At 39.8% G+C, this 16,285-nt stretch overlaps 1 protein-coding gene across 1 annotated transcript in view; it reads left to right on the plus strand.

Moving 5' to 3' along the window:
* The first annotated feature begins 2,458 nt into the window (after positions 1 to 2,458).
* The window catches only part of THRB (thyroid hormone receptor beta), a 430,248-nt gene continuing 416,421 nt past the window's right edge, over positions 2,459 to 16,285 (plus strand). The window contains exon 1 of the mRNA XM_074268731.1: positions 2,459 to 2,535. The gene's annotated coding sequence lies outside the window, so the exon portion shown is untranslated. The remainder of the gene's footprint in view (positions 2,536 to 16,285) is intronic.

The raw sequence follows: 16,285 nt of genomic DNA on the forward strand, positions 1-16,285 counted from the left end.
TCATTTCTGTTTTCTTATCAACATTTTTTCATAAAAACTAGATCTTTACTTGCAGGCTGAAAGTGTTGGGGCTTCTCAGAGACCAATCTAATGTCTGTAATAGCTGGGTTTGTGGATGAGAAAAAAAAACTCACTATAAATAATTTCCCTTACCCTTACCCACATATGACAGTTATAGATTCTGGCGATTCTGTGTGCTGGATCCCCAGTTCAAGAATCAGATTTGAAGCCTGGCCCTGTGGGATTTTGTGCCAAACACTTAACTTCTCTAAAGCTGTTTCCTCATCTGCAAAAGGAGGAGGTTGAACTAGATGACCTCAACCCCAAATGGGGTCACCAAGAGTTAGGTACAATTGAAAAATGACTGAAGCAAAAAAAGACCCTTCTAACTCTAACTCTAATCCCAATACTTTATATTCTCACTGCTGTTTGGCTGCTCTTTAAACTTTCTTGGGCAGCTAGGTGGTACAGTGGATAGAGTGTCATACCAGGAGTTGGGAAGATCATCTTTCTGAATTCAAATATGGCCTCAGATACTTACTAGTTGTGTGACTTCACAACTATATGCCTCAGTTTCCTCCTTTTGCCAGAAAAGGCAAAGGCAAATCACTTCAGTATCTTTGCTCAGAAAATGCCAAATGGGATCACAGAGTCAGACATGATTGAAAAGTAACGATAAAACTTTCAGGAAATCTCCACTTCCTCCAGAGCTTCATAAGCCCCTAACATCATTTTATGAATGTTTTTTGAAAAATGGTATAACTTCACATGTGCTTTCTTAATGGTAGCTGGGGATAAGAGAGAATCTGGAACTCAAAAATTTAAAAACAGATGTAAATAAAATGTTTTAAATGTAACTGGGGGGAAATACAAATAATTAAAAAAATATGTTGACAAATGATGTAACTTTGGAAAGCACAGTCTTTGGTGGCAGCAGAGGCTGTTAATTCAAGGGTGGAAGCCCAATATTGGTTTGTAGTTATGTAAATGTAGCTGTGGCAAGGGTAAATGAGAAGAAGCAAACACTCTGATTTAAGAGCTGAGTATGAAGAGAGAAATGAAATGTTGTCTATGTCCACCCATGCAAGAACTTCAGGCACACACACAGAGGTTGCCTGGGATCTGCAAGTCCACTGTGAGAATTCCACACTGGTCAAATGATGGTTTGGTCTCAAACCCCATTCCATGCTTGCTCCTGAGTATAGGTATCCTCTAGGTGCTACTGATTATTTCTCGCTCTTCTCTCACCCTTCAAGTCTCTCCCATGTTCCCTCATTTTTTTTTTTAATGTTTCTCTCTTCCATTTTCTATTCTCTATCATTCTCTTAGCTTTTATTCGCTTTCACACTTTCTTTTTTCTCTTTGGTGTTCATTCTTTCTCGGATAGAATCAATTTTCTTTCTCTTATCTTCTCTCTTTCATTTTCTCTCCCTTTATCTCATCTTCTTTCATTCCTTTTTTAATCATTCTTTCTCATTCGCTTCCATTTTCATAATCATTCCTTTTGTCTCATTTCTTTCTCCCATCTTCATCTGCTCTCATTCTTTTTTCTTTCTTTACAATTTTCTCTTCCATTCTTCCTTACTCCTTGTCTCTTCTATTCTCACAGCTAGTCATTCTCCTTCTCACATTTTCGTTCTCTTTCCTATTCTCTCTCGTTCTATCTTGTCGGTCTTTTCCATTTCCTCTTTCAATCCCTCTCATTCTATTTCAGAACTTCATGGTCTCTTCTATTCTCTTGTATTTCCTCACTTTCCACAACTCACTCGGTAGCTTTATCACTTGGCCCTTTTCCTCTCCTTCTCTATCTTCTTCCCCATCCCTTGTAGTGTTTTGCAACACCCTTCCCTTCCCATCTCCCCTCTTTTCTCCCTTTACTTCCTATCTCTCCCCCTTCCCCCTTTCTCCCTCCCCTTTCTCTTTGCCCCTCTTCTCTCTCCCTCTTACCCTTTCTCGCTCCCCCTTTTCTTTCTCTCACCTCCTTTTTCTCCCTTTCTCTTTTCCCCTCTCCCCTTTTCTCTTTCTCCTCTGTTCCTTCCCATTTGTCCCCCTTTCCCTTCTTTCCCTCTCTCTACCCCTTTTTCTCCCTCCCTTCTCTCTCTTCTTCTCACTCCCTTCTCTTCCCCTCTCTCCTCTTCCTCTTCTCTCTCTCCATCTTTCTCCCTCTCCCCCTTTCTCTCTCCATCTTTCTCCCTCTCCCCCTTTCTTTCTCTCTCTTTCTCTCTCTCTCTCCCCCTTTCTCTCTTTCCCTCTCCCCCCTTCACCCCTCCCATCCGTCCCCAGGGCCCGCCGAGGTCCCCAGGCTGGGCAGGGCTGGCTCCCTCGCGCTCTCTCAAGTTACTCTCTGGCCGGCCGTCGGGAGGTCTGTCCCTCGGCGCGCCGGACCTCCCGCCCTCCTCCCCGTCCCCCGCCCGCCGCTCCCCCGCCCTCCCCCTGGCAGGCCGGCCGGCCCGGGTCATTCCAGGACACGAGGCTCCTCGGGAGGAAGCCCAGCCTCGGACGGCTCCGGCTCCCGGGCTCCCTCCAGCTGGTCAGGTGAGAGAGCGCCCGACCCGGCCCCGGCGGCCCCCCTCCTCGGCGCCCGGGGCCGGCCCGCAGCCGCCCGCGTCCGCCCGGGCTGCCCCTGCACTCGCGGGCTCCGACAAGTCAATCCAGGGGGGTCGGAGACCGGCTGGCAGGAGGGGAGATCCTGTGAGGGGAGGGCGGGGGAGAGGAGCCGCCGCGGGAGGGGGCGGAAGGGCCGAACTCGGAGCGGACGTCGCAGCCGACGACTTGCGAGACTGGCCGCCGGGCGGAGCGAGGGGCAGGGAGGGGAAGGGACGGACGGGATCGAGGGCCGCCCGAGCGAAGGGGACCGAGCCCTTCGAAGGCCGGCGCGGCTGGGGAGGGCAGCGATCGCCGAGCCTGGTGTGACGGGGGATTCCCCCAGTGAAGTTCCCAGCGAGAGGTGCTTAGATCGGCGCGCTTGGGGTGCTGCCCTGGACTCTGGGAAGCGGGGGGCCGGCGGCCGGGAGGGAGCCAGCTCTGCTGCAGCTGCCCCTGCCAGGGACGCTCCAGCCCGGCACCCGCTCTCCTAGGAGCCCTAAACTAGGGCAGCCCCGAAGGGGCGGTTCATGTGGGCAGGGGGAGGGGAGAACAGGCCTGGGCCCTCGATTCTGCTCTTTTCCTTTCCTTTTCGTTTTTCTTCTCTTTTTTCTTTTTTGTTTTATTTTTCCCTTCCTTCCTTTCTCTCTTTCTTCAATCTCCTTTCTTTTCTTTCCTTCCCTTCCTCTTGCTTCCTTCCTCACCCCCCTCTCTGTCGGAACAACTTAAGAGGAAGCCTCTCTTCGGTTTCTGCGTCGCCTTTGCCGCCGCTCCTCTCGCCGGTCCTGCCTAACTCTTCCTCTCTGCCCCGGCTCTCGGGACCTTCTCGGCTCCCGAATCACTTGCTGGGGAGCGGCGACTCACTCCCCCGGCCCCCGGGCTCGAGTGTCGCTCCCTCGCTACCCGTCTGCCTTGCTCTCCCTCGCTTCCTTCTCCCTCCGGCTTTCCTGGCCCTGGCTGCCCATTTCCTAGCCTTCCCTCTACCCAGACTTCTCAATGAAGGTTGTTTGTATTTTAAACAGCCTTAGGTTAAGAGGATCACTCCACGCTTACTTAGGAAGTAGTGCCGGAAGGGGGGAGGGGAGCATGGGGGATAGGGGAACCCCCCCTGGGAAATCCCCTCTTTCTTTGATATTTCCCTGACCCTGAACTCTGGGTGACTTCCCAGCCCGGGAGTTTCCCCACACTATCAGATAATTATTAGTTATTAAGCATCTCTCTGGGGTGTTAGCGTCTGCCAAATGCTGGGCCACTTAACAGGTTTTTTAAAACTTTATTCTTTGCAGTCCCCAGGAGACGGGCTTTAGTGTTGTTGGGCCCATTTTATAAGCCAAGAAACCAAGGCGTTAAGAACAACCGGAACTTTTCCAAGCCAAAGGTTCTTGAAGGAACAAGGGCAGGATCAGGCAAAATGGTGACGTTTTTCCCTGAGTTTGATTGAATCCCTTCTTCCCTTTGAACGCTTTGTTATCCCTTGGTAACAGGTATGTAAGGCCTTTCGGGGGAGCCGCTCTGTCTAACAGAGCTTTTCCTGACCTAATCCCCGGGACCTAAAACCTCCTAATAAAATGGAGGTGTTTGCCATCTCATCAGGACCCTGCACCAGCTTGTGATCACTGAGGGCTAGCATGTGATTGAACCCTTTCCTCCTGGGTAATCCATGTTCATTTCTCAGAGGCCATGGGAAAAGATGTGTTTGCCTGAACCCAAAGGAGTGAGGAATGGTGGGAGAATACTGGGTTTTTTTGTTGTTATTGTTGTTGGATGGCCTGCCCTATGACAATTTCCTAAGTTCATACATCAATTTCAAGTTAGAATGGACCCTAAAGGTGATTTACTTCTATCTCTTTATTCTATTGGGCCGAAAACTGAAGCCTGGGATGGCTAATCATTTTGCCCAAAATCCCCCAGGAAATGAACAGTAGACCTTATTTCTTCACTTTTTGGATTTTCTGGACCCCTTTGGAAATCTGGTAAAGTCTATGTACTCTTCAGAATACTGTTTTTCAATACACAGAACACAACATATGGGTTTACAACAGAAATTAGCTAAATCGAAATAAAGTCATTAAAAAAAAGTTTATGGGCCCCAAGTTAGAAACCGTCTACTTGGGGGAAAAATACAAACTCTGAGTCTACAGCAAAATGACTAAGTTTTTAGAACAAGTCATACCTCTTCCCTTCAGATTAGACAAACCTTTTGAAAGAAAAATAGGAAGAATTCAAATGATGATCTGAGGAAGGCCCAGGCTAGACAGCATTTTGAAGCAGGTAACATTTGCCTCTAGCTTCACTCACTTTGTTCTAATTCTCCCACTTTGAAAAGTATGGGAAAATGTTCTGACTTAGTCATTCTTTTAAATAGCATCTCTTAAGTGTCTACAATTTATTTTAAGTCATAGGGATACAAAGATGCGTTGAAAATTAGTCAACTCCTCAGTTTACATTCTGCTGGGGAAGTTCACTGAGTTTAAGATAATTGGAGGCAAAAGAACAGCTAAGGTGGTCAAGAAGAGCCCTCTTTAGAAGCTAGCAACTGGGTTGAGACTTCAAAGATGTCAAGGATATTAAAAGTAAGGAAAGAGTGCATTGAGACATGTAAGACAGGAAGCTTGGGCAAAAGTGTGGAGGTGGGAGGAGGTTGCTCTCAGGCCATTTCAGATAGGTCTTTATATTTGAAACATAGACTATGTGGAGAAGGGAAATGTGAAATAATTCTGCAAAGGTAAGTCCTCAGGAAAGGGTCAGATCAATTCTTTTTTGTCAATAGGGCTTCCCTAATAAGATTTTTCTCCTAGAGATATTTTCATTTAAAAAACACAAGCTTGTAGTTACTAAAATTGTGGGTTTGAAGGCCCACACAAAGACCAGAAAAAGACCTGTCTTCTACATGACTTAGGAGTAAAGCTGACCTAGATTTTGATTAGCTCACTCAGCTTGACTGTCATTCTATTAAAGGAGCATAATAATAAATATATTATGACATTGGATGCTCACTGACCTACCAGGATCCACCACTGTGCCTGCAGGTCCTTCTACTATTCTATTTTTAAAAATGGCATTGAAGAATGGAAAAGTTGCATCTAAAGTTCATTAGGAAATTAATCACATGGCACTTAGCACTTCATAACCTGTTTGTGGGTTATGATTTTAATTACATATTGATTTAACTCCTTCCAAAGCTCTGTCAAGAAAGTCAATGCAACTATTTGATAGATGAAAAAACTTGGACATAAAGAGTAATAGATAGCTCACCCTTGAGGAGCTGGTGACCCAGAAAGCATAGGGGACCTGGAACCTTGGATTTCTATTTTTTTCTACAAATGTTTTAAGAATCAGCCATTCAACAACCAGCTGTTAAACACCTTCGTTGTGTCAGGTATTGTGCTAGCCAGTAGGAATCATCAGATCATCCATTTAGAGCTGAAAAGGATTTATAGATTTATTTATAGATTTAGAACCTGAGATATAAAAAGCTGAAGGTACTTGCCCAGGATCACTCAACTTGCAAGTTTTTGCAGCAAGATTTGAACCCTGGATTATCTTGATTCTAAGTCCAATGCCATAATCATTATACTAGACTGCTTCTCAAAAACAAAAATCAAATAATTTCTGCTCTCAAGGGGCTTACAGGCTACTTAGTTGTTGATTTTGTTTTGTTTCATTTTTTTTTCATTTTCCATTACTTAATTCACATTTACATTTGGATGTTTCTATTACAGAATTGAGAAACCACGATGATTTTGTTTCTATTGAATGTACATTGAAAAACTCTACAATTATTTAATATCTATTCTCTGTATTTCTAAATGCTTTGATGCTTTCTGGGATCCATGACCTCTCTCATATGGATACTTCTTCCTTTGTCATAGACCACAACTCAGCTATGCCTTCTCATCCTGAGAAATTCTTGCCTGTATCTTTCCATTAATCCCCCCATAGTAGATCAGCCCAGAGAAGGCCTTCCTTGAAGTCCATAGGTACCAGTTTAACACCCTGTCTTTGAATCATTCAACCAGTGATGTGTAATATCACTTAAGTGGATCGACAAGTTTTCCAAGAGAATAACAATAGAAACATCATAAAATGCTTTGAAAAAACTGTTAAGGCACTTCAGTCTATAAACTTCCCCTAAGCTAGTAGTTTAATAACCCTACCAAAAAAAAAAAAAAAAAACCCACACGATTATTCTGGGGTAACCTGGTCCTGATGAAAGCACTGACTTTTTGTGATCACTGCTTCCCTTTTTAAATGTTTACTAACTATCTCTTGAATGATCTGTCCTAGGTTATTGCCAGAAATAAAAGGCAAACTCATTGCCTTGCAGTTTGCAATGTCCATACTTTTTTCCTTTTTTGAAAACCAGGACAGCATTTTCCCTTCTCCAGACCCACACTCCCTCTTTCTTTCTCCTTGGCCTTTCAAAGAACACTAAAGGTTCAACGATTATATTTACCACTTCTTACAGAATTTAATACATCGTGGCCTTGTGACTTGAGCTCATCAAGAAAAGTGAGGTTTTCCCTTAGGATGTTTCTAATCAGTCAAGTATATTTAGAAAGTAAACATTCAGTGTGATAGCCTATGGCATTTGTTATGGCAAACAGAAATTATTAGATCTAGAGAAATTCTTTTCAAGCAGCAGATATTCAACTTACTGAGCCCACATCTCCCATTGCCATTCTCCTCCTAGCCTATGTACCCCTCTTTCTTCATTTTCCTTGAACCAATCAATTATTCTTTCAACAAACACTGAACATCTCTTGTGTGTATCACTATGCTAGAGGCTACATTTAATACTAATACTGGGCAGCTATGTGGTGCCATAGTGCATATAGTATCCAGCTAGAATCAGAAAGACCCTTCTTCCTGAGTTCAAATCCAATCTCAGGTACTTACTACCTAAATGACACTATCAATGGCCAAGTCACTAAACTCTATTTGCCTCAATTTCCCATTTATAAAATGAGCTAGAGAAGGAAATGGCAAACTACTCTGGTATTTTTGCCAAGAAATCCCCCAATGGGGTGGCAAAGAGGTGGACAGGCCAGAAAAAATGACTAAACAACTACTAACTAGCACTAATAATAATAGCAAGCATTAATAAATTATGTGCCAGGTACAATGCTAAATGCTTTACAAATATTACCTTATTTGATCCTCATAACAACTCTGGGAGAAAGGTGCTATGATTATGCCCATTTAACTGTTGATAAAACTGAGGCAGAGGCTAAGTACTTGCCAAGGGATTTGAACTCAGGTCTAGCACTCTATCCAAAATATCTATCTAAAAAACTCTATCTAAATAAAAAAGTGAGCATAGCTCTTGTTCTGGAGACACTTAAAATCTTATTCATAATAAAATGTGAATTACAGCCAGAGAGGAGTTTAGAGATTATGTAGTGCAAAATCCTTGTTTTACATATGAAGAAACTGAGACTCAGAGAATCAAACTTGTCCAAGCTCATGTAGTTAATAAATGACATGATAGATGTCTGATTTTGAATCCTGATTCATTGGCTCCAAAACCAATATTCTTTCCTTGAGAAGACCTCACCTGAGAAAACGCATTTGGGGTCTATGCTCTCCAAGGCCTTTTCCATCTCTAAGATTTTATGATTGTATTCCTGATTTCCTAATGTTGAGGATTTCCATATATAAGAGCAGTGGGGATAGGGATTGGACTTACATACAACTTTATTGACACAGGAACTCCCAGATAAGGAAACACACTCCCCAAAAGCAGTTCAGCACCTTCTTTGTTGTTTAGAGTTTTAGAGAATGACTTCAAGAACCAAAGGGTTAAGTGACCTGGCAGCCAGTAAGCCTGACCACTGGTCTTTTCTGATTTCAAGGTTAGCTGTCTGATATAAGATGGCTCCTTCGTATATGCAAAACCTGAAAAAATGAAATGTTAACTATATTTGATTAAAAATAAATGTGTCAATTTAATTTGCTGTAAATTGTTTCTTACTCTTTTGTTGTGATTCTTTTATTTGAAATCGTCTTAAATGAATATCAGTGGAACTTTCCTTAGGGTTTTGTTTTTCAGTGGAACAAAGAATGTTTAGTAAAAATAAAGTTGATTGAATTCAGCATGTATCAAATATCTCTTGTGGGCCAGTGATCTGGGTGTTAAGATCTAGGGTGGGGGAAGGGATAAAAAGATATAGTCTCTGATGGATTTCCTAGTTTAATAGCCAAATAGCTTCAAATCATGTGATATCATTTGGATGAGATGATTAGAAGAGTAATTAGCTAAGTAATATTTCTACTTTGAGGAATCATTGTTACCTTTCAATTTTTAAAATTCTTCAAATGAGGGATAGAAGACCAAGCATTATGCAGAGTATCAAATCATCCAAAAGCCAGTCAGTAAGCATTTATTAAATGCCTACTATATACCAGGCACTTTGCTAAGGCAAAAGACAATCCCTGTTCTCTAGGAGCTCGGTTCTACTAGAGGAGGAGGGGAACATGAAGACAACTATGGATAAAGAAACAATCAGTTAAGAGAGTCAAGGAAAAGTAGGCACCCAAATTTAAGAGTATCAAGATTTTCTGTAGAAGATTGGATTTTAACTGGGATTTGATGGAAGCAAGTAGTTAAAGAGGAAGAGTATTCCAGGTTTGGCTGATAGCAGATAAAAGAACCTGGGTTCAGTGTCTTGTTCAAGGGGCCACGTGTCATAGTAACAGAGAGTACTTTGGAGAAGGGCTGGAAGGGGAAGGGTGTAAGGTGGAGGTTAGATTATAAAGGGTATTGAATACTTAAGGATTTCATGTTTGGTGTTGGAGGTGATAGGGAGCCAATTGAGCTTATTGAGTAGGATAGGGAGGTGACATAATCAGACCTTACTTAAGGAAGTTCACTTTGGGAGCTAAAGAGAGAATGGGGACAGAGGTGATTATTGCAAGTCAGACAGGAGGTGATGAGGGCAAGGGGGTCCTGAAAAAAGTAGACTCAGCCATTATTTCTCAGTTACCTGTCATTTTGTAGCTTTACTTCAATTTCCTACATGTTTTTTAAAAGTTTTATTTCTATTTTTTTTAGTTTATGTTGTCATTAGTTTCCAAAACTTTCCAGTTTTACTTAACATAATTGGACATTTCCAAGGCCTAAAGGGTTAAGGGAAAGAAATCTAAAGGAATGGAGACACTTTCAGAAGTGATAGCTATTAAAGATAAGAATTACAAGGAAGTGGGCCTTCCTGGGCCAAATGAAATAGTGGTCTGTAATTTATGGAGCAGATCAGTTCTAAGTGACTAGGGGCTTCAGGATCCAGGCAAAAAGGTGCTGATCCCTCTCCTAAAAAGGAGAGAGGTTCTAGGATATGGACTACAATGGTCTTATTAGCAATCCCCACAACTGAGATATACTTTTGACTCTGGGGGAGAGAGTGGGAAAGGCAGAAGGGTTTAAAACTGAGAGTATGACACCTGTGTCAACTAGAGTGTACACCTCTTGCCCCTATATGAGCAAGGAGACATCTCCAACAGGAGGCATGAGGATAACGGACATGGCCTGAATATTCCTCTCCTTGTGCCACCCTTCTGCCAATTCTCCTTGGAGCTACATCATGCTGAGTGATTGAGGTTATGAGGCGGGCTCCTCAATGTTTTCTGGGATACTTTCTCTTTTTTCTCTTCAGCAGATATTCCTGTTCCCTTTTAACATTCTTTGCTCCAGTGACCAGATTTTCCACAAGTAAAACTAACTCTTGGCTTGATTGAGGTTGAGGAAGGGAATGAAGAGGAATTGGTTGGGGTGGGGACATTGAGAAACGAGGGGCTGCAAGGAAAAATTTCCTTTTTGCTTCCCTGAGTTCCTTTTTACTGTTTTCATCTTCCTCTGTCAGTGTAACTGCCAACCAGGCTGCAGTCTCAAGGAGGAGCCCAGTTCCTCCTTTTCAGAGTGTTGCCAATCAGAAATTGCCAGCTTAATTTGTTTAGAGATGGGCAGGTGATGATTATTAACAAAGTAGGAAAGAAAATGAACTTTTCTCACTGCACTATTATGTTTAAGATCAGAGTTGATATCAAAAACTTGGATGAGTCCATTATAAAGTTGATAGATTTCCCCAGGGTCGTATTTAGTATATCAGAACTTTGTTAAATCAGTGGGTAGAGGGAAAGCAAAGAATATGAATCAAAGAATTTTTCACTCATTACTTGGGCTAGTCAGTAATGCTTCTGAGCTTGGCACTCTGAATCCCATTCTATCCTAAGATCCTCTCCCAGATCTTCCTGACAAGTTTTTGGCACCAATTTCTAGCATCCCCTTTCTGGACCAAGGCAACCATAAGTTGATACAGATCGAAATATCCAGGTCTGTGTGAATACAGGGTGAGTCTGAACTGCTCAGCAAAGCCTATGGGATCCTCCCTGGGGCTGGATCTTTATAATAATCTAGAGTTCTCTCTGCTGCCATAACTTAAAACCATGATTCCTGATCAAGCTTTTGTCATTAGGATTTTGTTCCCGGACAAATTTTCACTTGTACTTTGAAAAAGAACATAGAAATTGGGGAGCTGGTGGAATCTATTGGTAAGGTGGGTTATAGTGTAGTTAATTGGATATTTTGGAGATTATTAAGGCAAAGATTTTCAAAAGATTTAATCCTTTCTTTCACTAATTCTTTTTTTTTTCTTCTTTTTATTTTTTTTCACTGATTCTAATTCAGACCCATGTTCTTGTTTCTTTACCTCTTGAATATCATTATTATTGTTCTTCCATTTAAGATGCTGAGTTTCTTTATCAATTTTTGCTTCAATACTCTAATTTGATCTTATCAAGTTTGGGGTTGCCACTAGTCAAATCAACCCAATCCTGGAAATATAATGGACAGTTAGAACCATATTTCTTATATATTTGAAAGACACATGTTTGTTCTGGAGGAAGGTTGATGGGAACTGCCTCGACTTCCCTTTTGCCTTTACCACACATCTGTCCCATTTTAAAAATGAATACTCAAAGATAATAATACCAGTTAACTAAAAAGTACACACAATACATAAATATAAGTATACTGTAAAGGGATATGACAAAACAAATACACAAATGCAAGTAATCCACACTGTATTAGCCATCCACTTAAATTACAATAATAAACATTTCCCAACTCTAGCCAAACACAAAATTAGACTGTTAATTTCGACCAGTTTCATTTGTACACAAAACCAACCGTGTAAGCAATTCTTACACAAATAAAATTTACTTTAGTCGACCATTTCCTTCTCCAGTTCATTTTACCGATGAGGAAACTGAGGAAGACAGGATTAAGTGACTTGCCCAGGGTCACAAAACTTGTAAATGTAGAAGGCCAAAGTTGACTTTGAAACTCAGCCCAATTACCTGGGCTATAATGATGAGCACAATGTCCACAATTCACGTAAAACCACTGGATGTTGGTAAACGTTTAAGACATGCACTGAACTTTAATACCAAGATAGGAAAATGGATTTGGGGACCTGAATAACTAGCCTGATTTTGTAGATTCCTGGAGGTGAAATTAGGCAGAAAGGGATGACTGTCTGCCCCATTTTTAATAATGCACTTAAATTTAGAATTCCAAATGTCTACACTTGCCAGTAGTCACACTTGTAGGGGCCCATGCATTGAAGACATGCAGCTGTGTTTATCCATTCATTTAGATTCCCTTTTGCATATTCAAGTAAATGAGCTGCATGGTTCAATCACAATTCTCTCATTTTCCCTTTTTCTATACAAAAAAAATAATCAAAGCAGAGAACTATCCCGCATTATGGCTGACTCTTTTAAAAATACAAAAATCAGGAAATTGAACATTATAGTCCCACAGCAATCATGAAGCTGTTCCTTTTGCCATTCTATAAAGTTTGCAATGAAAATTAAACTATGGCATTTGTAGAAATCCAACTGTATGAATGTTCCCCCCTTTAATTGTTTAAAGGAACCATCTTGTTATGTACATATACATATATACACACATACATACATACACAGACACCCTTTGGGGATTTATTCCTTTGAAGACAATCTATGCAATATATTAAATTACAATAGATTCATGTAATATCACTTTATTTTTAAAATATTATTTTATTTTTCCAAATATATGCAAAGATAGTTTTTAACATTCATCTTTGCAAAACCTTGTATTCCAAATTTTTCTTCTGCTCCTCCCTTTTTCCTCTAAAGCAATCTGATAGGTTAAATATGTTCAATTCTTCCAACTATAATTTTACATTCATCATGCTTCACAAGAAAAATCAGATCAAAAGGGGGAATAACATGAGAAAGGAAAAAAAAAAAACAAGTAAAAAAAAAACAATAAAAAGGTGAAAATTCTATGCTTTGATCCACATTCAGTCCCTCTCTCTGGAGGCAGATGTCTCTCTCCATCCCAAGTCTATTGGAATTGCTTTGAATCACCTCATTGTTGAAAAAAAAAAAAAAAAGCCAAGTGTATCACAGTTGATCATGATTAGTAATATAAACACCACTTTCTTTACAGTGTCTTTATGATCTTTCATTTCATCTTTATATGAAATATGACCTTTCCTCATCCCCACTAATATTCATGTGTTTGGTACATATTATGTATTGATTTCTCTGTGTACCTTCAGGGTCTCCTATCAGCTATCTACTGGAATATAAACTCTCTGAAGACAGGAATGATTTTGTATACTCAGCCAGGTGATTGGCCAATCTGGGTACTTAATGGGACCATAAATTGAGAGTTGGAAAGGATAAAATGCAATCCCTTTACTTTACAAATAAGAGGATTGAGCCTTAAGGAAGTAATTCTTCCTAAGGTGACATAGGTCACAAGCATCAGATGGGAGATTTGAATTTAAGTCCTCTCACTCCAGAAGGAAAGTTCTTACTATTGTATAATGAAGCCTTTTAACCTCTCCTTTTACAAATGAGGAAACTGAGGTCTGCAGAGGCTTGATAACTTATCCCATCATTCTAATTGTATCTGAGATGGAATAAATATGTGTTGAATTAAGTTGAATTTACAGTTGTCTTATTAATGATAATAATAGCATTTATATAGCACCTGAAGCCTGGCAAATACATTACAAATATTATTTAATTTGATCTTTACATGAAATCTTACTGCACAAGAAAAATCAAATCAAAGGGGGGAAAAGATGAGAAATGAAAAAGAACAAGCAAACAAAAACATATTAGTCTTTGTACAGATTTTTACAGTTTACTCTCTTTATAGATGAGGAAACTGAGATGAGGTTAGGCGATTTGGTTGCCTAGATAGTACGTATTGAAGGATGAATATGAACTCAGTTCTTCCTTTTTGGGGGGGATATAATCATCTTTTTTAAAAAATTATACTCTTATGGAAGTGCTTATTTTATTCCACAAATTAAAAACAAAAAACATTTTTAAGAAATATTTTTGGTATAGAAAGTGTTCCTGTACATAAGTTACAACTAGTCTCAAGATCAGCCTTAAGAAGGCTTCTTGAGAGAAAGCTTCATTTCCTTTCCATTGGCCACAGAGTTTTTCCAGTGTAAGAGACTGGATTTGAATCCTTGTTTGTCCTCTGTACCAGCCATATGGCTAACTTCTTCCTCCTATCCCTGCTACCATAAAACAGATTAGAACAACTAATAGCAAATTGTATCCTCTCCTAGCTCATATGTTGCTCAGTGCTCACTACTTTCCCTTTTCAACCTTTGCTAATGATTTTTTAATCAATTGTTTTATTTTTTCTGGTTACACATATAAACTTTTAAAATACACATTTCTTTATGAATCAGGTTGGGGAAGAAAAATCAGAATAAAATCAGAAAAAAAAAAAAAACAACAGAATCAGGTCTTTCTTTTAAGATTATATGAGAACATTTATTAAGTAGCCCAGCAAATATTCCAGGCAAAGCACTGAGCTAAGTGCTGAGGATTAGGAAGAACATGAAAACAATACGTGCCTTCATAGAGCTCACATAGGCTGCCCTCCCTACTGAGGGATAGGACATGTACCCAGATGAGCAAGAGCAGGTTTATAAACATGTCCAGAGGAATCCAGTGCGAACTGGAGGGATCAGGCAAGCCTTGTCTAAAGGGTGTGACCTGAGCTGGCTTTTGAAGGAAACTAAAAGCATTCCAACATGGAAGTTTGTGCAATGTCCCAGAGCTGGGAAATGGAGAGGCAAGGTATAGGTTATGTTTAGGTTACCACTAAAACACCAGTATTCAGCCAATAGCAGGAAGGGGTTCATTAGAAGGGGAAGACCAAAAATGCATGCATGCATTTGTCCATTGCTTAGGTGACTTATTCCACATTCTATTAGCTAAGGCTGAACCTTCAAAAGCTCAGAAGGGCTGACCCAAAGGGCTAATGAATTTTCACTTCATTAAGTGAAAATTTTGAGAATAATTATTATTATTCTTTTTATTCTATTATTATTCTATTTTTGAGTTATTCTCAAAAACCATCTCTCGAGTCTCAACTCGACACTGCCAGCCGTATATCCTTTCATAATGTCACTGTTGTTTGTCCATTGTTCTTGAAATGACCATAACATCAGAGAAGTAATGTCATGACATGCAAGGAAGTTGATTTGAAGTGAGGGAAGGCTGGGCAAAGTCACCAGCCTCACATTCTCCTCCAATGTCATCAGGTCCAGTGGCCCGAGATCAGGACAACTGGAGATGACCCTGGATACAATGGGAGATCCTGGCCTTTTTAAGCTATGGTCTCTAATAGGTCTCAGTTTGACTGAGGCAACTGCTCATTGATTAAGGCTAAGTAAGAAAGAAGGAGGCAAAAAGTGGCCTCTTTTACCTTTCATAATAGCTCATGTTTAGCTAATGCTTTAAGATTGGAAAAGTGCTTCAACCCTGTGAAGGAGATAGTACAAGTGTTTTTGTATATACCTATTTTACCGAAATGTTACATGTTATAAACATTCTTATCTGTGTTCTATATATAACATTGCATATACTGTATATATACTATATGTACATTTATTACTGTGTTCTTTGTATAACACTATACACTGCATACATACTGTGCTTATAAACATTCACGTCTGGGTTCTACATATAAAATACTGTATATAATGCATATATATTGTACATATAAACATTTTACTGTTTTTGTATAACTCTATACATTGCATATATATTATATTTTTATAAACACTCTCATCTGTGTTCTACATATAAAACACTGTATATACTGCATATATATTATATTTATAAACACTCTTATCTGTGTTCTACATATATATGTATATAGTGCATATATACTATATGTACATTTATCACTGTGTTCTATGTATAACTATACACTGCATACATACTGTTTATAAACATTCTTATCTGTGTTCTATGTATGTAACACTGTATATTATCTGTGTGCTATGTATATAACACTGTATATACTGCATATATATTACATTTATAAACACTCTTATCTGTGTTCTACATATAAAACACTGCATATACTGCAGATATACTGTACGTACAAATACTTATTACTGTGTTCTTTGTATAACTCTATACACTGCATATATATTATATTTAGAAACACTCTCATCTGTGTTCTACATACAAAACACTGTATACTGCAGATAAACTGAAAATATAACACTATACACTGCAGATATATCAATTTATAAACACTCTTATCTGTGTTCTACATATAAAACTGTATATACTGCATATATACTGTATCCAAACAGTATAACAATAC

The sequence above is a fragment of the Sminthopsis crassicaudata genome, chromosome 5 (genome assembly GCF_048593235.1).
Source record: "Sminthopsis crassicaudata isolate SCR6 chromosome 5, ASM4859323v1, whole genome shotgun sequence".
NCBI lineage: Eukaryota > Metazoa > Chordata > Mammalia > Dasyuromorphia > Dasyuridae > Sminthopsis > Sminthopsis crassicaudata.